A 22,761-nucleotide genomic window follows, 5' to 3' on the forward strand; every position below is an offset into this window, starting at 1 on the left:
GTTTGGGTTTGCCGTGACCCCTCAATGGCCTTGTGCTCCTCAGGACATCCTTCCAGCTGGGCTCCAGCTGTCGGTGCCAGGCCTTTCTTTCCCTTCTCTTGGCGTTCCCGAGACAACTGGGTTGGCCCAGGTCCTCTCTTTGTTCCAGGCCAGGCCACAGGTCAGAGGCCAGGCAGTGGACCGCCTGCTGGGATCGTCTGTCCATCTTTGACTTACTCAAGTGGAGGTGCAGGGCCACGGGGGACCCTCGTAGGGAGGGGTGACTTGTGCTGGTGTTTACCACCTGGAAGGCAACTTGAGGACCCAGAGAGAGGTTTGATCAACTTCTGACCCAAAGCACTGATTTTCTTCTCATTTTTCTTAGAAAGTCTGAGTGCCAAAGAGACATGTCTGAGTCTGTGTAGCCAGTGATTTGGGAAGGGGGAGGGAAAGAGGAAGGCCTGCAGGAGAGGTGGGAGCTAGGGGTCCGGGCAGTGCCCCCCATGGATTTCGAGTGGGACCTCATGATGAGTTGACGCAGATAGTCGCCTGGGCTTCCCCTTCTCGGTGGCGTATGTTCTGGAGTCTGTTCTCATACTTACAGAGCGTGTGTCCACGGAAAACTCACTCACTGTCTCTGTGCCTCAGTGCCTTTGCTTGTCAAGTTAAAGTAGCGGAACCTACCTGTTAGGCCATGGAGGAGATTTTGAACATCAGATCGGTGAATGTGTGGGAAGCTGAGGACAGTCCCTGGCACGGGGGTTGTGCACGGGGGACCCGAAGCCAGCTCCTGACCCCCGGGTGTCCTAACTCATTGTGCCCTCAGTGAAGGGAAGGGCTGGGCTCAGCACCTGCTGAGGCCGGTCGGGTGCACCAGGGACCCTGGAAGCCCTGGGGCGTCTGGGCTGGTTGGCACCAGGAGGCCCAGGGCTCGCCCAGCACACTGCCTTGGCTGGTCCCTTGGAGGTGACAGCAGCTGGGGGAGAAGCCCAGAGGCACAGCGTGCTGACTCTCGGGGAATTTGCTGCCCACAGAGGAGGGAAAAACGCACCTCTCCAAAGCCGGCAATCAAAGGCCCGGCAGGCCTGTACGAGGAAAATAACTCGGGCCGTGGATTTTCTTTGTGAGATTTGGAGCCTCGCCATGAACGACATAGACATGGGTGTGGTTAGCATCATGGCCTCCCCTGTGTGCTGGCAGGTGGCGGGGCTGATGTCACTCTCCGAAGGCTCTTTAACTGGCTCCCAGCTGGGCCCTGGTCCCCGTCACCTGCAGCGCTAGGCCTGTGAAGAGCTCAGAGAGCCACTTCAAGCTGTGGAAGGCTTTATGGGCTGTGTCTTTGGAGGTTCTTGTGAAACCGTGGTCACCAGCCACCCCCAACACTGCAAACCTACCGCTGCCCCTGGCCTTTGCACACGAAGGTGTCCACAGTCTCCGTAGACCCGCCGGGAGAGAGGGTGGAGCTTCTCAGAGCTCATCTCCTTCCTTGCCCGTGCAGACCCTGCAGTGTGCCCGCACAGCCAGGCCCTGCAGGCTCCATCTCTTATTAATGCCCTTCATGGTGCCCGAGGAGAGGTGACAGGCAGGCCCCAGTGACTCGGGGTCCTAGCAGGGGGAAGGATGCCCAGGGAGAGGGACGGGATGTGAAGAACTAGAATCTGGAGAGAGGATGGATAGAGGAAGGCTTTTGGAGAAGGACAGCAACCAGGCTTTGGCTCGTGGGCAGGAGGAAACGTGGGTCTGTGCCGCAGAACACTTGGGTGTGCATTTTCCTGCCACTAAGTGATGATGCTGTGACACAGAGAGACACGTCTGCCTCCTTCCTGGTCCTGGGCTTTCCCCAGCACGTGCCAGAGAACCCTGGAGACAACGGGACATTGCTGACCATCGTGAGGGAGATGAAGCGCTTGATTGGGTGCAGAGAGGCCAGAGAACACTGGATTCCTGGCTGGGCAGGTTGCAGGCAGGGACAGAGCCGTGGGGGGATGGAGAAGAGTGGATACTGGGAGAGGCATTTGGGAGGGGCTACCTGGGGCGTGATGACTCTGCAGCAGAGAAGTCCAGCCTGGCTCTCAGATGGGTCCCAAGCTGACACCCACAATTACACTGCTCTGTGCCGGGTCCTCCTGGAATCGTGGGGAATTTTCCAGAGTTGGGGTCTCAGGTGAGGTGGGAATTTACACGTTGAACATTCCTTAGAGAAACATGGACATGTCACTGGAGTGGAGGAGACGGGCTGATTCCCATCAGCTTCTGGTGACAGCAATTCTCTGCTGTTCATCCAAAGAGCATCTTATTTCCAAAGAAATAGGCTTATTTCTGCTGAAAGGAGCTTGTTGGAGAGGTGAATTCTTGGGCCTCACCCCAGATCTACCGAATCAGAAACTCTGGGGTGGGACCCGGCAAGCCGAGTCTCAACAGACCTTCCAGGTGACCACACGGAGGCAGGCGACCACTGCTCTCCAGCTGGCTGGGTCTGGCGCAGAGTAAGGTTTTGTATTTGCTCCTCTGGGGGCAGAGACCCAAGTGAGGTCGTGCACACGGTACCTGGGCTAACCCTGGAGCTGGCTGAGCTCCCTGGGGAAGAAGAGAAGAGGAGAGAACACTCCAGGGCAGGGAGCACGGCAAGTGCTGATGTCACAACGCCCCATTTACTCTGATTCCAGGCTCCTGGACCACCTGGGGGCAGCAGAGAGAGGATGGCTGGCGGCAGCAAATAGAGGACCGAGGGGGGAGGGGGGATCCAGGACCGGGGGACGTTTGCGGGGGAGAAATAAGCCCTGGGCAGGAGAACTACCAGGATCCTGAAGGAAGTGTGGGGAACCGCAGGAGCCTCTCAGGTAACAGCTAGGTGTGTGTGTGGGTCCTATCTCACACCTTGGGACGCCAGGTGTCCCAGAGAGGAGAGTCAGGGATGAAGGTGAAAAAAGCACAGACCCAACCGGCCCGAGGCCGAGCCCTCCACAGCAGGAGCCTTCCTGGAGCCTCCGCGTTCCTTGCCGGTTCCCGATTGGTCTGGTCGCGCTCCGCCCGCCACACCCGGACTCTTGTAACCCTCCTGAGGTCCGGAGTCTGATTAACTTTGCAGACGACTCGGGCATGTTTTTAAAAACGGTCAGGTGACTCCACAGTGCAGTCAAGGCGACAAGTCTACTTGAGCAGCAAAGCAAACCCAAACAAACCCACAAAACATACCCACGTTTCCTCGCTGGAGGTGTGGGGCGGGGCTCTTATCACGTTCGCTCCGGAGCTCAGGACCCAGGAGATGCTCGGCCGGGACTGGGAAAGCATCTCCTTAACTCTCACGGTTAAGAGCCTGTAGGAACCGATAGGGGAGAAGGTTGTTACAGCCACCCGGACAGTAGGTTTTTTAAAAACTGGTGATGAATATTCCAGTTGCTTATTTAAAAATAATTAAGAACAGGAGGAAAAAGGGTCAGTAAATAAACACAACAATCTGTAAACCTTGAGATCAGTGAGGCCACAGTGTAGACGGGCGAGGGGAAGGGGAGCAAGGACTCCTTTCCACGGGAGAGGGGGACCTGGGCCCACAACCCAGACCCCCACAGAGGCCACCCTCTCTATGCCGGCAGCTCTGGTTCTGCTCTTGTTGAGCTGCGTGGAGTTGGTGAGAGAGAAGCAGAAAGGTGAGGGGCAAGAACGCAGGGGACCAGAGCCCGGGGTTCAGTTCAGATTCTGCCCCGTGTCTGGGAGATGGTCACTGACCAGCCTGGGGTCAGGGAGCTGGTCCTGCACGCCTGACCCTCTGGGTCCCAAGGTCACAGTCTTCCTCCAGGCCTCCACCAGCACTTCGCTCCCTCCTTTTCAGCGGACATTATTTCAGGGGTGTCTTCTGAGCGCTCACAGCTGGGACTTGTGCAGGGTATAAAGATGCTTCCTCCCCGGTTGTGGACGGTCAGGCCCCTATGGCCTGGGTCTGCCCGCAGGGCAGCGATTCCAGCGGCCTCTCTTTGCGCTCTTGGTGCTTCCATGAGGGGTCTGGAGCTTTCAGGCTGAGCAAGAGATGACCCCGGGGGTCCCTCCTCCTCTCTCTGGTCAGAGTGCGGGCCCTCGGCTGTCGTATTGGAATGGATTAGTGTGTGTGTGTCTTTGTGTCTGGTGTGTGTGACTGTGAGTGTATGTGTCTGTGCCTGTGTGTTTACGTGTTTGTGTTTCTTTGTGTGTCTTTGTGCCTGGGTATATGTATTTGTATCTGTGTGTGTATTTCTGTGTGCCTCTGTGTGCTTGTGTGTCTCTGTGTGTGTATGTGTGTCTCTGTGAATGTACATGCGTGTTTGTGTGTGTACGTCTGTATTTCTGTGTGCGTGCCTATGTGTACATGTTTGTGTGCATCTTTGTGTGCGTGTGTGTCTGTGTGTGCACGTGTATGTGTGTGTGCCTGTGTGTGCATCCCTGTATGGGTGTGTGCCCACCCTCCCACTTTCGAGCCCCTCCGAGGCTGTGCGTTCTGTCCTTCCCGCCCGGAGGCTGTCAGTGGGCGCCAGGCCTTGGGGAGTGCTGGGCCTTGGGGAGTGAGGAAGGAGTGGCAGCTGGTACAGGCTGCTCCCTGGGGAGTTTTGGCAGAGAAAAGGAGGAAAATAGAAGTCAGGGAAGCTTGGGGTCAAGAGAAGAATTTTCTAGGGGAGGGGAGACTTGGGGATGTTTGAAAGCAGAAAGGGAGGGACATTTGGAAAATGCTGGTGATGAGAGCAGGGAGTAGGGCCAATGGGCTGGGCGTGCGGAGGGGACGGAACGTGGAAAGTGGACGTCAGCACAGCTGCTCTCCGTCCCGGGCTGGTCACCAAGCACCCAGATTGCTCACACACCCAGCTGCTGTGCTGGTGCTGTTGGGAATGAGCCCTGACCAGCAAAAGGGGCAGGTAGAAGGTGCCAAACACCAAGCCCAGGCCAGGAGCTGCTCTCTGCCTTTAACAGGCTCAGCATCTCATGCGACAAAGATGTATCAGCCTCTCACACCTGAAGGCTTGCCTGGCATGTGGATCTTCACCCCATCCCCATCCCCTCCCCCTCCCCTCCCCACCTCCATCCCCACCCTCCCCTTCCCCCTCCCCCTCCCCTCCCCACCTCCACCCCCACTCCTCCCCTCCCCTCCCCTCCCCACCTCCATCCCCACCCCTCCCCACCTCCACCCCACCCCCTCCACTCCCCCTCCCCACCTCCATCCCCACCCCTCCCCCTCCCTCTCCCCACCCATCCCCCTCCATCCCCACCCCCATCCCCATCCCCATGCCCATCCACATCCTCACTTCACTAGAGAAAAATGAGGCCAAGAGAGGTTGGTAACTTGCCCAAAGTTACACAGCTGGTAAATGACAGAACCAGGACTGGAGCCCAGCGCCATCTGACTCCAGTGTTCAAGCTCTGGACGCCTCTGTAGCATTGGGTTCCTGGTCCCTGGTCCCCCTCTGACCTCTGGCTCTGTTGCCTGCTTGATCTTCTAATATTGCTTTGCCTGCTCCTGAGTTGGCCCTTCACTGTTGAAACCTCAGCCAGCCTGTGTGCCAGTTCAGATTTTCCCACCAGCTACTGGCCCCTGTTTCTTCCCCAGGACCTCAGGCGACGTCCCCAGTCCCTGTTTTCCTCAGGACACCACATTTCTGGTGACGGGACAGACAGACATGCGGGAAGACAGGAGGGTGCTGGTGACAAGGCATTTCCAGTTGGATCGGGCCAGTGTCATGCCTCGTGGCCCCTGGTAAATGTGTGGTGGGGAGTGGGCTGCAGAGAGAGAAAATGGGGAGCCGAACCCAGAGCTCACAGGGCTTGGCGCTGTGGGGAATGTGCTGGGAAATCAAGGAGAAAGGAAGGACGGGTTGCCAACTGGCGGGGAGCACGTGGTTGAAACCAGACATCAGGAATGTGGAGCAGGTCAGGCCGGCTGCCTGGCAAATACTTGGCCCACTTTGATTTTCAACTTTCATTGTTTATTTCTAGCATAAATGTTTATTCCACCTTTGTAATTCTCAAGGTTTTTAGGAACATGGGAAAGAATGACTTTGTCCTGGTTTTTGACACTTAGTTTTGGCTATGGAGAGACAAGACCCAATTAGCTAATTACAGCCTAAAAGTCACTGGCTGGTGGCCAGGGCTTCTCTGAGGGGGAGGCTGCCTACAGGATGTCTCCAGGCTCTGCGTTCTTCTCCAGCCACCCCGGCTCACCGAGACCCTGACCCTCCCTGACCCTCCCCGACCCCATGGCCCTCTGGGTTTTCCACCACACCTGATCCTTTTTTTCTTCATCCCACACCCTTCTTCCCAAGTCTCCTCTCTGATGCTAAAGAGACTCCCTCCCCCACATCCAGACCCACCCCAGACTGGTGGCCTTACCACCAGTGGCGGGGTTGTGGGTGACACCCAGTTAGTCTCCACAATCCTCCGTTTCCCCTTTCCCTTTCAGCTTTTGCTCCAGTCCTGCCCACCCTCCCTACTCCTTTTTCTAGCCCTGCCATCCTTATATCTTTAAAGCATTTTTTAAAAATTGAGATGTATCAATACATCAAGTGCACTGAGGCATACATTTTATATCTTTGTGATGTTTCAAAAGTGGATGCCTGGCAACGACCGTCCACATCAGGAAGTAGGACAGTGCCACCCCCAGGAGCTCCCCTCCAGCCCCCTCCCATCACTTCCGTCTTCTTTAATCCTTAGAGGTAACTGCTCTCTCGAATTTATGGTAATCAATTATACCCGTGCTTTACGCTGAGGAAGTGTATTCCTAAACACTATTTTGCCGCTTTTTTTTAAATTGCAGTATAGTTCATTTACAATGTTGTGTTAATTTCTGCTGTACAGCAAAGTGATTCAGTTATACACATATAGACATTCTTTTTCATAGTCTTTTTTTTTTTTTGCATGTACAAAGCTGTTGGTTTATTCAGCAGGGAAGCTGAAGAAAGGCTTCCTTTGGGAATGAACAGCAAAAATGTGTTCATGAACAAGGCACTTTTATACACACACACACACGAACATATTATGGTTACATAGCATCAACATATTTTAATTTTTAGACCCTGCTACCTCTTCCCACCTTCCCCTAAAAGAAAGAAAGAAAGAAAGAAAGAAAGAAAGAAAGAAAGAGGTTTTTGTAACATTTTAAAAACCAACTTCATAGGACATCTACAAAGGAACAGTTACCGATACATTCAGTTACACTAACATTAGATGGTTTCAGTTCAGTAACAATTTTCCATTAACAAATATTTTTTTCTATCCACTACAATTCTCTCCTTTTTCCTCAAGAGGAGACCACTAAGGTTCAGCAGAAACTACTCATTAGGTTATAAACATTCTTCTCTCTCCTTAAAGTTGCTATACATTTATAGAATTTGTGATTCCATTAATGCTTCAATTTTTTTTTTTTTTTTTTTTTTTTGTGGTACGCGGGCCTCTCACTGCTGTGGCCTCTCCCGTTGCGGAGCACAGGCTCCGGACGCGCAGACTCAGCGGCCATGGCTCACGGGCCCAGCCGCTCCGCGGCACGCGGGATCCTCCTGGATCGGGGCACGGACCCGTATCCCCTGCATCGGCAGGCGGACTCGCAACCACTGCGCCACCAGGGAAGCCCCAATGTTTCAAGTTTTTGATGCCACAGTGTATACAGCACTTAATTATGGAGAATAGGAAAAAGCAAAACTAAAATAAGGAAGGATATGTGATACATCTTTAACAATCTGTTTTCTGATTCCCTTTAGAGGCCCAGTTAACCAGGATCACACAAAGGTTTCACTCTTTATTGCAGGTGTGTGAAAAGACTTACTGGTCTCATGCATTTTATGTATGTTGATCTCTATGTTTTGACTCATCCAAATAAACACAGCAAGACTCATTTACAAGGATACATATGCTTTCTATTCAGCCAGAAAAGAAAAATCTACAGCTAGATGTAGAAAAGCAATGATGCTAAAAAACCTCTTCAACTTCAGACTGTATTAGGCTGAGATTTTCTGTAGTAAGTTTCTTTAAAGTTAGAAGTGTTCCTGAAAAGTTTGCAATGGATGTGGAAAGTACATGAAGTACTGCTCCAGGAAGCATCATACAGATGAAATACTTTAATCCACTAGCATAAATGCTCTCTTAGTTTTTTCCCATTGGTCTTTGGAATGGGTTTTATTTGCTCTTGACTAAGGTCTGGATGCCAAGATGCAGGAAATATATTCCCTACAGAACAGGTGTCTGTTTAATCCCCAGGTATGATCTTATAAGCCAGGTTAGCTAGAGACAGACTGGTGGGAGCCTATAAAATGTTTATGCTGTAACTGCAGGTCCCATAATAGGTCTGGGGTAGTGTAGGCTACTACTGCACTCCCTCCCCCCAAAATAGGAACTCCTAAAAGGTGCCTGCCATATGTAGGTCTACCAATATAAAAACTGGGAGATAAATCCATATTCCCACCATTTTTTAAATCTGGTTATTCAATTTAATTCAACTACCTCCCTAGAAATGAATATCAGAGAAAAGTATGCTCAGAAAGGTATTACTGGGAGTAGCTAACTTATCACTTTCCACAATGGCTGTTCTGAAGGTTGGGTAACAAATAGGGTAGTGGCCTCCTTTTCCTTCCCATTAATAATTAGGTATCTAGTTAAGTCCATTAGATAGGCAGAGTAAATTGTGGGGAGCACTGAGTGTGGAGAATAGTCAACTTGTCTCATGTAATAAGGTCCCTTTTGACTAATTCTCTACTGAAGTTCACATTTTAGGTCTTCCAAAGGGAATGCTCACAGCGAACATCTTCTGTAGTTGAGTTACAGGACCCTTGGGTATTATATTCAGTACTTGATCGTATTTTGACATATCAGGACAGGGCATAGTTTGGTTGGGAAGACGTTAGTTTCTCGACTGCGGGCTGTGGAACTGCATTCCTTTCTCAACTGGCAACACAAGAGATAGGAGAAGGAACGGTGCATCTTTATCGTGATGCAGTTAGGAGTCTGTTAACTGCCTTTTGGAACTCAGTGTAGGAGTAAGTAGTGTGGATGGGTTCAGTGCGGGTCGTGTCCTTAACTGTTTTAGTTAACCAGCCCCAGCAACAACCAGAAACACACGAGTTAGGAATTTGTTTTAGGGACTCAGGTATGGGAGTGGCTGTACTCAATGTTTGGCTTAACTGTTCGGTGGCAAAGCACGGTACTCCATTGAGAGTGGCATGATCTCTAGAAAGCCGGCTGGGACTCATAAGGGGCTTTTGCAAAGGTGGGACTCCACAAGAGCCTGGAGGAGGCCACTCAGGAATTGGTTCCAGTTTGGGTCTCTCGAAGTATATGGACTGGTGTGCTAGCATCCAAGAGTTTAGCATGACACAACCGGGAATTAGGATTTAAAGGTTCCCAAGTTGTAGGATATTTTAAAAGGCACTTAACCGGCCAGGCAAGACTCTCAAGAGGTGTTAGGTGGGGCACCACAGGGTCCTCTTCTTCAGAGGAATCCCACTCTTCCCCAGAACTCTCATTTAGGCAGTTAGCGTGTGTTCAGCGTTTTCTTAGCGTTTTCTTCTTCCTCACTTTCTGATTCTGATAAGGGGTCAGGAGAGGGATTTCTAGGACCCATTAGAACAGAACAATGGGATAGAAAAAAAGGTACCAGAAAAAGGTACCAGTATAAGCCAGTAAAACACTAACACTGGCAAACAGAAGCAGAAGATGAGAAATCCTTTCAATAGGATTCATTTGTCTGTTTCTCAGTCTGTTACACACACACGGTATGCCTCTGGCTCGCACCACTGTGCAGTTCTTCAAGATTATGCTGTATGTTCTTCACTTACAAAGAAGACAGCTCACTTCTCAGGACCAGTTCAGTGTGTAAAAGTTAGTCACTTATCAGTGGCACAGGTCAGAGTCTCTCCTTCAAATGCTGGCTACCCAAGAAGAGAAGGGGTCCTCATCTAGGCAAGCTGATTTTCTTAGCATGGTCTCAACTGGTTGTGAAATTATGAAGAGACACTTTGTGTACTCTTTTTTGTTGGCAGGGATATTATATCTATTTGGTAATGAAAAGAAACTCAGTGGTCGCCTTCTTCGTCTGCTGGTGCAGCAACTTTTGTGCAGGGGGATGGTGGGACGAGTTGTCAAGGATCTCTCTGGCGTGCACAGATCCAATGTTTTCCATAGGTAGTGCAAATGCCCTTGGAAACTGGTGACTTAATTGTTGCACTATCTGGAAAGGTAGGCTTAACCTGTGAATGAGAAGACCAAGGAGGATCCTTTCTTCTTCCTTGCCTCACTCCCAGCTGCAAGACCTGACTAAGCCTAGCGCCACCAGCTGTTCCAACAGTCGCTCCTCCGCAAGGCTCGCATTCCGCATAGTCTTTTCCATTGTGGTTTATCACAGGATATTGAATACAGTTCCCTGTGCTATACAGTAGGACCTCGTTGTTTATCCATTCTATATATAACAGTTTGCATCTGCTAATCCCATACTCCCGATCCATCCCTCCCCACCCCGTCCTCCCCCTTGGCAACCACAGGTCTGTTCTCTATGTCTGTGAGTCTGTTTCTGTTCTGTAGATAAGTTCATTTGTGTCATATTTGAGATTCCACATATAAGTGATATCATATGGTATTTGCCTTTCTCTTTCTGACTTACTTCGCTTTGTATGATAACCTGGCTCCATCCATGTTGCTGCAAAGGACATTATTTCATTCTTTTTTTACGGCTGAGTAGTATTCCATTATATATATATATATATATATATATATATATATATATATATGCCACATAGTGTTTATCCATTCCTCTGTCGATGCACATTTAGGTTGCTTCCATGTCTTGGCTGTTGTAAATAGTGCTGCAATGAACATTGGGGTGCATGTATCTTTTTGAATTAGAGTCTCCTCCAGGTTTATGCCCAGGAGTGGGATTGCTGGATCATGTGTATTTTGCCTGCTTTTTGAACTTGATGTAAATGGACTTATACTACATATACTCATGGGTGCCTGGCTTCTTTCAGTATTTTGTTTGTGAGGTTCTGTCGTGTGGTTGCACACAGGTGTAGCTTATTTATTTCCATTGCTACGCAGTGTTCCATTGAATGAATGCACTGCTGTGTATTTTATCCATCTCACCCTAGATGGATATTTGGTTTATTTCCAGTTTGGGGTGTATTATAAGTCATGCAGTTATAAATCTTCTTGACTGTGTGTTTTCATGTTACACGGTTCTGAACCTGGGTGTGGAGTTGCCGGGTCAAAGAGTGGGTGTATGTTTGTGTTCAGTAGATGAGGTCCAACTGTTTTCAGATTCATTCCCACTGGCAGTTATGAGCTTTCTCATTGCGCTACGTCTTCTTTCTACTTGTCAGCTGAAAAAGTTTTAGCCATTCATGTGGTGGGGTATAGTGCTATCTCCTGGTGGCTTTAATGTGAATTTACCAGAGGTTGAGTACCTTTTCCTTTGTTTATTTTGCCATTTGGAATATCATCTTTTGTGATATACCTAAAGTCTCTTGACCAATTTTCTATTTTTTTGTCTTTTTTTTTTTGGTTAATTATAGGGATTTTTTTAAATTTTAAAATATACTCTGTGTATAAACCCTCTTCTGTCATATGGACTACAAAAGTCTGCTTCCACACCGAGGTTTGACTTTTTATTTTCTTAATGGCATCTTTCAGTGAACAGAAATTCTTAACTTTAAGAAACTTTTCCTACATTGAGGGCATGAAGATAGTTTCCCATTTTACCTTCTAGAAGTTTTATTGTCTTACTTCTAACATACAGAAGGACAACCCACCCAGAACTGATTTTTGGGTCCTGTGAGAGGGTAGGAGTTAAATGTAATGATTTTTCCACATGATTATTCAAGTGATCTAGCAGCAGTTTTGAAAATAATGTTCTTCACTCGCTGCGCTGCAGAGCCATAGAGAAGTGGGTCTTTTCTGAGCTTTCTATTCTATGCCATTTGTCTATTTATCAATTGTGTACCAGTTCTACACTGTCCTAATTATTCTGGCTTTATAAGTTTTGAAAGTCAAGCATAATGCATTCTTCAGGTTTGTCCACCTTTGAGATTACCTTCTCTATTCTTAGCTTGCCCTATGTCCATATATTCAGCACATTTTAGAATCAGCTTGTGAGTTTCTGCAGACACTCTTCGATGGGTCGAGATGACATCGAATCTACAACCCAATTTAGGAGAACTGTCATTTTTACAGTGAACATGGCATATCCCTCCATTTATTTAGATTTCTAAACATGTTTTCTCAATAATGTCTACTTCTCTACAGAGAGGACTTGCACATCTTTTGTTGGATTTATCCCTGGATTTGGCATTTCTGAGGCAATTGTAAACAGTATCTTTTCAGTCATTTGTTTCTGGCTGGTATATGGAAATGCAGATGATTTTGGTATGTTGTCCTTGCCTCGAACAAGCTTGCTAAACTCACTAATTCTAATAGTTTATTTGTAGATTCACCTGGGTTTCTACACGTGCAGTCAGAGTCTTCCCTCCGTGTGTGCAGGGGATTGTTCTAGGACCCCTTGTGGTTATCAAAATCCAGGGATGCTCCAGTTCCTTACGGTTGGCCCGGTATCTGCGGGTTCGGCGTCCGTGGATAGCGGGTGGGAGGCAACTGTACACTGGTTAAGAGCACTGGCTGTAGAATCAGATTGAATCCGAACCTCAGCACTTGACAAAGGTAGGGCTTTGAGAGGGTTGCTTGGTGTTTCTGAGGCTCATTTCTCCCCCTACAGAACAGGGACGCTGTGTCATAGGTGTACAGCGACGAGGAATGAATGACATGGAGCGTGTCCCTCTGGCGGCAGTGCTGGCACTCACGGGCCTCCCTTTACACTTGTTACCCCGGTCCTTGTCCCCATGCCCACCTTTCCCATGAGCTCCACAGCTCCCCAAATTCTGGCTTTCACCCTGTCCTCTTATGGAGTTGCCCTCAAACTTGCTCCTAGGGTCAACGTCAACAGGCTTATCTGGTCCTTGAGTTTCTTGACGTTTCTGTGGCCTCGACATGTCCATCTCTGTGACGTCTTTTTTCTGACACCAAGTGTGTGAGGTTTTGCACACCAAACAATTCTTCCATCCTCCACCCCCAGCTGGGTGTCCTACAAATGACTTCAATTCAGATGCTGTCTACCTGGAGAGCATCACATCCCACAGACTGAGGGCTCAGCCCCACAAGACTGCTCCCACTTCAGTTCAAGGGGCTGCCTCTGCTTCTGCCTAACTGGCTATAAATTTGGGGGTTCCCATCACCTCTTCCTTAGGTTTGCTCACAGAACTCAGGAAGTGCTTTACTGATGTTCACCAGTTTATTGTAAAGCAGAGGTCCCCAACCCCTGGGCTGTGGACTGGTACTGGTTGGTGCCTTGTTAGGAACTGGCCCGCACATCAGGAGGTGAGCGGTGGGCGAGTGAACGAAGCCTCATCTGCCGCTCCCCACCACTCGCTACCACTCCCCATCGCTCCCCACCACTCCCCGTCGCTCCCCACTGCTCCCACCGCTCACCACCGCTCACCACCACTCCCCACCGCTCCCCGTCGCTTCCCACAGCTCCCCGTCACTCCCAACCACTCCCCACCGTGCCCCACCGCTCCCCATTGCTCCCCACTGCTCCCCACTGCTCCCCATCACTTACCATCGCTCGCATTACTGCCTGAACCTTCCCCCACCCCGCCTCCGGTGGAAAAATGATCTTCCACGAAACCGGTCCCCAGTGCCAAAAAGGTTGGTGACCGCTGTTGTAAAGGATACAGGTCAGATACAGCCAAATGGAAGAGATGGGGGTGACACAGGGTTTCCATGCCCTCTCCAGGGCTGCCACCCCGAGCACATGGACTGTTCACAAACCTGGACGCTCCCCGAACCCCATCGTTGAGGGATTTTTACGGTTCTCTTTATGTAGCCACCATCGATGAGCTCACTGGCCATTGGCGATTGAACTCAATCCCCAGCCCCTCTCCCTGCTCCAGGGGCTGGGGGTGGGGTCAAAGTCCTAACCTTCTAAAGACCCCCTTTCTTGCCACCAGCCCCCATCCTGAAGCTATCAAGGGCTCCCCCACTGGCAATCGTATTAGCGCACAAAACGCAATAAGCTCCACAGGCTTTAGGAGCTCTGTGCCAGGAACGGGACAAGGAGCACATATTGTGTTATTTTACCACAGTCTCCTCAGCAGGGAATTCCTCTTGACTTCCTGAGGCGGCTCCTCCAGCTCTTCTGCCTGGCCCCCTCTCAGTCTCCTCTTCGCCTCTCATGACTTAAATGCTGATCTTTTTCATGGTTCCCTTCTCATCCCTCTTCTCAACTCACCCTATGAAAATGAGACCTATGACAATCTCTGGCCTCATCTTTTACCAAATCTCTGTGCCTATAACCATGGCTGCCATCTTGGATTCCAGGGTCATCTGGACAGCCGTCCAGTGGGCACGACTACCTGCTTTTTCTAGGATGCCCCCAATAAAGATAAGCACCCTTTCCCCAAACCTGCTCTCTTTCTCTTTTGCTTGTCTCCATCACCCAAGTCAGAGACCCGAGCATCTTCCTAGACTCCACTCTCTCCTTCATCCTTATAGTTAGTTGTGGTCACCTTCTGTCCGCTTCTGTTCATTCTCACTGCCACTAACTTGCTTCAGTTTCTCATAATTTTTCCCCGAGTTGCTAAACAGCTTATTTACTGATCTCCCTCCGCCAGTCCTGCTGGCCTCCAGTTCATGATCATAGCAAAGCCATAGGAATCTATTATGATATCCCGAGGTGTTATATGTGTATAACTCTCCACGTATCAGGGACTTAACACAATAGATGTTCATTTCTCACTCCTGTAGAATTCAGTTGGGTGTTTTGTGGCCAACTGCCATGTGGTGGTCCAAGGTTTCCTTCTATCTTGTGGCTCTGCGTCTCCTGGGACCTTGGATTCCTTTGCTTCTTAGCCTATGAATGGGGAAAAAAAGGGAATGAAGGGTTACATTGGTGCTTTCCTGGGCCAGGTCTGCACATAGCCAGAACTCAGACATAAGGCTCTACCTTATGATGGATACAAGGTGGGGGAAATAGAGTTCTTGGCTGGGCAACTGATTCCCAGCGTCAGGCTGACACGAAGGACAGGAAGTACAAACCCTTGGTGCACAACCGTAGGTCTCTGCCTCAGGGATCTTTCTGAGCTGATAATGCTTCTCTCTCCTTAAAGTCATTCAGCAGATACCATGGTGCCTGCAAGGTGAAGATCTAACTTTGCAGCATGAATATTTTAGGCAGAGGAAACAGGTAGCACAAAGCCCCAGGGTGGGACTCTTCATGGCTTGGCTTCTACCTGTTTACAAACTCACTTCTCCCTGCGACCCTCTCCATCCACCTATGCGCACCCTATGTGTTGGCCAAAGTTTTTGAAGTTCTCTGAGTAGGTCAGGCTCACCTGCTCTCATTCAGCCTGGCTTCCTGCTACTCATCTTTCAAGAGACTGGTATCTGGTGCTGGCTTCAGTCTTACCTTCAGCTAATCTCGGTTTTATACTTTACACTTCAGCAATATTGAAATAGATTTTAACTTTTAGAATCACGTCATGCTACTTCCTGCTACTTCCTGCTTTTACTCACGTTTCCTATTTTTCTTCCCTTGTCTCTGTAATGCCTACATGTTATTCAGAACTAAACTCAGGTGCCATTTCCTCCTAGAAGTGCCTCTGATTCTTTCTTCTCCCAGGTGAGCTGGGTGGCCCTTTCTCACAGCGTCAGCCACGTCTCTACCAGAGTGAGTGGCACACAGCTTCTCACAGAGTACTTTCGTGGTCACCTGGGGCCAGGAAATCATCCAAGCTAGTGATTCTTAAAGAGAGAGAGGGGGGAGAGAGACAGGGAGGGAGAGAGAGAGGGAGAGAGAGAGAGAGAGAGGGAGAGAGGGAGAGAGAGAGAGAGAGAGAGAGGGAGAGAGAGAGAGAGGGAGAGAGAGGGAGAGGGAGAGAGGGAGAGAGAGAGAGGGAGAGAGAGAGAGAGAGGGAGAGAGAGAGAGGGAGAGAGAGAGAGGGAGAGAGAGGGAGAGAGAGAGAGAGGGAGAGAGATCTGAGAGGCAGAGGCAGTCCTGGTCGGAGTTTGGGCTTCACTTCCAGGACTCTGTGGAATCCTGGGGGAGGCATGTCTAGGTTGGGGGGTGACATGGGTCCTGGTGCATGGTTTGGGGAGACCACTCAGGCTGCTGAGTGTATAAAGTAAATCGTATGGAGACTAGGGTAGGAGCGGGGAGGCCAGTCAGAGGTCATGAGAGCATCCTGTGGGTGCGGAGGCAGCTGGGAGCCGGTGCCGGCTCCCCAGCGCCCAGGTCTTAGCTCCCCCTTGGAGGACAGACGGCTTTGATCAAGTCCCTGAGCTCCTCTCCCCCAGATGCACCTCCGTGAGAGGGGAGAAGAGTAGCATGTAAGTCCTGCATTTGTTGGGAGGACTCAGTGCGTCAATACGTGTGGAGCACGGGCATCCACGCCGTGAGCTGTTATTCTCATCGTCGTCTTCACTAGGAGGGACGGTAGTAGCAGCAGCTGCAGCAGCACCTACCATCATAGTAGAATGGAGAGGAAATGACGCATTCAGGATACTTCTGCAGGCTGAGTTAACATGACTTGATAGATTGAATCTTGAGGATGAAGGAAAGAGAAAAAAAAGACTCATTTTTTGTGAAAATGGTTTGTGGGTGGTGCCCTTAAATGAAATGGGGAAGACCAATGAAGGAGCAGGTTTTGGGGTGTGTGTGTGTGTGTGTGTGTGTGTGTATCAGAGCAGGGTAGCTCTGAGCAGTTTTGAACAGGGTAGTTGTGAGGCACCTATAAAACATCTGGGAAGGGTGGGGTAGGACGTCTGGGCCTGGCTTTCAGGGAAGAGCCCAGGGCTGGAGACACACAGGTGGGAGCCACGGCACAATGATGGGGTCACCCTGGGAGAGGGTGCCGATGGGGAAAGGAAGGGGAGCCCAGGACCCCTCACTTTAAAGGTGGAGCAGGGGGGCAGGATCTGACGAGGAGCGGGTGAAACTGGGACCGAGTGGAGGGATGGGGCTGAGGGAAGAGGGAGTTTCAGGAGAGGCCGCGGGTTCCATTGCTGCCAGCAGACAAGGCAAGCAGCAAATTACAGCGTAGATGATGGAGTTGGGCCGCATGGAGGCCATTTGCCGGTGGGACGGATGAAATTTTACTTTATCCGTTGGTAATTCAATTTACAGGTCAGCTCAGTTAGAGAATCTGGTTGTATCCTCTCCTTGCCGCCCGGCAAGCATTAGGTGAGGTGGGAGCCCCCGGGGGCAGCAGGGCCTCCAGCCCCTCAGAGTGGCCTCCAGAGGGAGCTGCCACGGCCCAGGGCTGGGGGCTGCTCCAAGTGAGAAGAAATCCCACTGTTTTCTTGCTCCTGCCGCAGCTTCAGAATAAAGTTTTAGAAACCACCCGTAACGGGGGACCAAACTGAGGTGGAAAGAGTGTTTCTAAAACCGGAATCAGAATTTCCACGGACGCCAGAGTTTGGTGCAGCAGTTTTGAATCTAGACACACATTCACACACCATTTCTGCGACTTCCCGGAAGCAACTATTAACCTTTCAGTCTTTCTCTGTTACCCAGCGGGAGGGAGGTGGCAGACGGGCACTTTCTTGTGTGCCAGCATCACCTGGCGGGCTTGTTGAACCACAGGCCCCCGGGCCCCGTGCCAGGGTTTCCAACGCGCTAGGCCAGGGTGGACCAGGGGAAATGCATTTCCAGCAAGCTTCCAGGTGACGCTGCGGCTGGCCCTTGGACCACCCTTGGCGACCTCTGGGCTGGGTCACACGCTCCCTGAGAGCAGGGAAGGCATCAGGGGGAGGCGTCCGTAAGTACATTAAATGTGCCTTCTGTGGATCCCTCGGGGCTCAAGAGTGGGATGAGGGCTGTGGTGAGGCGCAGGGACACGCAGGGCGACCGTCGCCAGCTTTGCTGCTGCCCCTAAGCTCCCTGGCAGCCCCACCAGAGCTTCCTGCGACAAAGCAGCCGTCTTCGGACTCTGCACCACCTTCTTGAAGCCTTCCCGACTCTCAGGTTTCCTCCTTGACCTCGACTGTCAGAAACGTTAGCAGTTCAGGTGAGGCCTGCGTGTTCGCGGGTGGACTTTAGGCAGCATTTTAGGCAGAGGGACGTGGTGACACAGTGCCCTCTTCCTGGGACCCCCATGTAGCCCTGGGGAAAGCCAGTCCCTCGTCTCCCCACTCCAGGGCCAGAGGAAATGGGGTGGGGCCCGGCCTGTGGCTTTTGAGAGATGGAGTCCGTCAAGGTTCCATCAGAGCCAGATGGATGCCGGCGTCCACAGCCCGCCCGACACACGCGGCTCCAGGTTGCGGGCATCGCGCCCTCGCCGTGCACAAGAGCCTCCTTTCTTCCTCGAGGAAAAGTGACTCTTTCACGGCCTGTGCAGCTGAAGGAAATGGGAAGTCCCAGAGCATCTTGAGCCCCTCTGGGTTCCACGAGGTCCCCCCTTTGCCTCTTCCAGCCTCCTCCCAAGTTCACAGACGTGCAGGCCTCCGCAGGCAGGCAGGGTCCTGCCGGCAAACGGGGTTCTGGAGCCGAGGCCCAGGTTTGACGGCGGGAAGGGAGAAGCCCCCCGGCGCCAGGCTCCAGGCTGGACCACAGCCCCTCCTGGCCCTCCTGCCGTGGCAGCCCTCACAGAGCCGCGCTGATCCCTCCCCACTGGCTCTACATTCCTGGGTGATGAGGGAGGGATTCCAGTGTTTACTCTGAACAATGTTTTCCTCTGTCTGAACCGACTGGGTGTTAAATTCTTCCAGATTTCTGGCTTCATGTCGCAACTCCAATGGGACAGAAACAGGTTTACGGCAGTTGGCAAGGGCGTGAAAGCAGGCTCGTCCGGGCACCTTCTGCGTCTAGAATTTCCATGGGCGGATGGAAAGACCGCCAGCCACCCTGTGGGCGCTGCGCCTGCCTGTGAGGGGCTGGTGGCGGCCTCTCCCCAGCTTTGCGCCCTGCCTTTCGCATTTCCCGCCCTAGAGGGCAAAGTGAGCTTTCTCTGCTGAAACGCAGCGGGAAGGGAGAACCAGCTGAGTACCGAAGGCCAGGGCTTGCTGTGTCTTCTCAGCTAAGATAAACCCAGAAGTTGGGCTCATAAGGAATTCATTTGGTGGGATGTTGGGAAACTGGCATGCTGTGTGGGGAAGAGGTCAGCACTGGGGGGGTGGGGGTGGGGGAACCCTTATTTTCATAGAGAAATCTAGTGAGATGAGGCCTAGAGAGCTGGGCTGGAAAGACCCCAACACAGCTGGTTGGGTCTCAGGATCGAGCTGGTAGGTGCCTGTGATAAGCTGTGACTCTTACGGTCGTTTATTACTGAGCAGCACAACCACACAGGGCCGTGGAGACTCTCTTCTCTTTCGTGAAGGTACAGAGACTTTCGGGAAAGCAATGGGATCAATTCAAAGATAAAGGCGCTCTTCCTTCCGAGCACAATAACCTGTTCCTTCATTCTTTTTTTTTTTTTTTTTTTTTTTTTGCGGTACGCGGGCCTCTCACTGTTGTGGCCTCTCCCGTTGCGGAGCACAGGCTCCGGACACGCAGGCTCAGCGGCCACGGCTCACGGGCCCATCCGCTCTGTGGCATGTGGGATCCTCCCGGACCGGGGCACGAACCCGTGTCCCCTGCATCGGCAGGCAGACTCCCAACCACTGCGCCACCAGGGAAGCCCTCCTTCATTCTTTATCGACGATGACTTGCTCTCCGTGGGGTCCTGGGTGAAGCCCCAGCCTCGGGGCAGCTGCCCTTCAGCCTCTTGAACTGGAACAGCCCAAATCCACGTTGGGCAGGGGGCAGGCAGTGGCCTTGAAACCCCCGGCATTCTCACCCTGTGCTCTCAAACCCTGGAATCCTACTCTTGAATCCCTGTTATGGTGTGTGTACGTGTGTGTGTGTCTGTGTACGTGAGTGGGTGGGTACGTGTGTGCACACACATGCGCTCATGCACGCACAAGTAGGAGAGAAAGATGGGTGGCCATCCACCCAGGTCCAGAGCCCAAACGGTATTTATGTAGCGGGGGTGGATAAAATAGTTGCTTGATAGAACTTGACTTTATAATCTGGCTGCTTTCGCAAAGCCATTTTGATGCCAAAGTCGTTTTTCCTTGGTCTTAAAAACAAACCACTAAAAGCTCTGCTTCCTGAACCTCTCAAGAATGTGCAGGAAAAGCACCCTGGCACCATTCCTGAGCCCCCACTTCCCACCCTGCCCCGTCCCTCACTCTGACCCTGATCCCTCCGACCACGGCAGTGTGTCCACGGTGTTGAGATGGCCTTGTTGAAATTGGCTTTGTTGGAGGATGGCTTCATTTCCATGGTGTTTGATAGCCATGAATCCTTTACGTGCACGTGTTCCCTTGTAGCAGGAATTGCACTGTCCCCCCCGAGACGGGGGCAGAGCGGAAGGGGGAACCAGGCAGAGGAATTGCTCCCACGGCTGGCAGATTCCACGTCTCTGTTCAGTCTCAGGACTAGGATCTTTCCTGGAAAGTCTGATAAGGGCCTTGTACTGGTTACCTCTTGCTGTGTAACAAATTACCCCCAAACTTAGTTCCTTAAAACAGACGTGTTATCTCGCAGTGTCTGTGGGTCGAGGATCTGAGTGAGACTTAACTGTGCCTGTATCTCCAGGTCTCTCCATGGGGGTGGGCGCAGTCGTGGTTTTGGCCAGGGCTGTGGTCCCGTCCAAAGCGCTAACTTGGGAGGGGCCCCACCCAAGCTCACTCTGTGGTTATTGGCGAGATTCAGTTCCTCACAGGTTGTTGAACTAAGGGCCTCCGTTCTTTGCTGGCTGTTGGCTGGAAACGCCCCTCACTTCCTTGCCTCTGGCTTCTCTGTAGGGCAGCTCATAATAGGGCAGCTGGCTTCCCTCAGATGAACAGAGACAGAGAAACAGAGACAGAGACACAGAGAGAGAGACAGAGAGAGAGAGAGAGAGAGACACAGAGAGCAAGCTGAAGCTGGAAGCCAAGGTTTCTGTGTAACCTCATCTGCGATGTGATGTCCCATCACTTGACCACATTCTATTTGTTAGAAGTGAGTCGCTAGATGCAGGGGGAGGGGGTCTCAGAGGATGTGAGTTCCAGCAGGGGGGATCCTTGGGGGCCATCTGGGAGGCTGCCTACCGAGGCCTGTGGGCCCAGTTGCGGTTGAGTCTGTTCAGCCCATGGGCTCTGCCACCCCACACTTATTCTGATAAGCCCGTGGCTGTGAGGGGCAGAGGGAAACGAGTTCCATGGTTACCCTTGCTCCTCCTGGGGGTAAGACACAGCATTCTAAAGACTTCTCAGGGGCCAGTGATTCTGAGCTTCTAAACTGGCTACACGTACACTCCACTCTCCCCTCCCATCCCACCTCCACCCCAAGGAAAGCGAACGAGCCTCAGGCAGAAGCCACACCAGCCACCCCCCGCTGTGGTCTCTTCCACTCTCTGGATAAAGCTCTGCGACACCGCTACTCTCTCTGGAACTCATCTAGTTCTTGCCTTGGGTGTGAATGTTACAGCGTATTCTTGTTACCAACGTGAGCCCCGGTCACGCACCCGAGAGGGAAGTTCATACCATTAGTTCAGGATTCCTGGTCTCCTCTATAAAAGCAGATGGTTAGAGAGAGCTTACTAGTCATGAAATCCTTCCACCTGAATTAATTGGATCTGAGTAACATCCCCTGAGGCAGGGTGTTTCTCACAGAGAAACGGAAGTTCGGAAGAATCAAGTAACCTCCTCAAGATTGGACAGAAGTGAAGTTGGTGTTTGTTGCTCTCTTTCTGGCTTACTTTGCTTAGTATGATAATCTCTAGGTCCATTCAATATTCCGTGAATGGACAACCATAATGGAAAAGAATATGAAAAAGAATATATATGTATAACTGGGTCACTTTTCTGTTCAGAAGAAATTAACACCACGCTGTAAGTCAACTATACGCCAGTAAAATTAAAACAAACACTCCGCGTCCCCTTTAAGCTGCTCACATACCCAGTTCTCTAGATTCTTCCCAGCAGGAATCTGGCGAGACTCCTTGGCCCCGGTTTGCTCATTAAGTCATTCTAGGCCGGAACTGCGGTGGCCCGAGAAGAGAAATGGGGCTCCGCTGGGACCAGGGGTGTCGAAGCTGAGGGTCACCCAGCGGACACGCCCAGGGATGTCACAGACTTAACATGGGGCGTGTGTGCATGTGCGTGTGTGCACGTGTGTGTGTGTAGGTCATAGACCCCTCCCCGCCCCTGGGGCTCAGGGCCGTGCACCTGTCTGTGCATCTGAACACACGTGGCTGCAGGTGGACCCTGATGCCTCAGAGCTGCCGGCCTCAGGGGTCACCTGCAGAGGGTGTCCTTTCCGTCAGCAGATGGTATAAGCGGAGCTGTTGGGAGTGGGGCGGATATGGGGGATGAGTGAGACTTTGGGACAGCAGTGTGGCAGCAGCTGTGTTGGGGGCCCCCCACCCTGAGCCCATTCTGCCCCCTCCCCCTGCTTCAGCCTCTTTGCGGATGTCACAGTCCTGCGTGTTAACGAGGGTGAGAACAGTCCAACCAGTCACCCTCACATGCGCCCGGGCCCCGTGCGCTGTGCTTCACATGACACACCTCCTGACAGCGTCCTCGTGGCAGTTCCTGTCATTGACCCTATTTTACGGATGAGATCGTTGAGACCTAGGAAGTTTAGGTATCCCGTTTCGGGTCACACAGCTGAGCAGTAGCTGCCTGTCCTGCACCCTTGCTCTCAATTCTATGCTTTACTCCAAACAATGATTTCATAGGCAGCCTTGTTCCGTTAGGAACTTTGGCTAATTC

General features: G+C 51.5%; 1 protein-coding gene, 1 long non-coding RNA gene and 1 pseudogene across 2 annotated transcripts in view; 2 read left to right on the forward strand and 1 right to left on the reverse strand.

Annotated features, from left to right (window-relative positions):
* CDRT4 (CMT1A duplicated region transcript 4) overlaps positions 1 to 22,761 on the forward strand; it is a gene marked incomplete at its 5' end in the record, with an annotated part of 74,301 nt that overhangs the window by 36,610 nt on the left and 14,930 nt on the right. The window lies entirely within an intron of this gene.
* LOC141277349 (uncharacterized) lies at positions 2,753 to 7,739 on the forward strand. Its single transcript, XR_012328596.1, has 3 exons — positions 2,753 to 2,819; positions 5,549 to 5,695; positions 7,692 to 7,739. It is a non-coding gene; the product is annotated as an uncharacterized lncRNA (long non-coding RNA).
* Positions 8,910 to 9,547, reverse strand: LOC101328804 (DDB1- and CUL4-associated factor 16-like; annotated as a pseudogene).

This window comes from Tursiops truncatus, chromosome 20 (genome assembly GCF_011762595.2).
Source record: "Tursiops truncatus isolate mTurTru1 chromosome 20, mTurTru1.mat.Y, whole genome shotgun sequence".
Taxonomy (NCBI): domain Eukaryota; kingdom Metazoa; phylum Chordata; class Mammalia; order Artiodactyla; family Delphinidae; genus Tursiops; species Tursiops truncatus.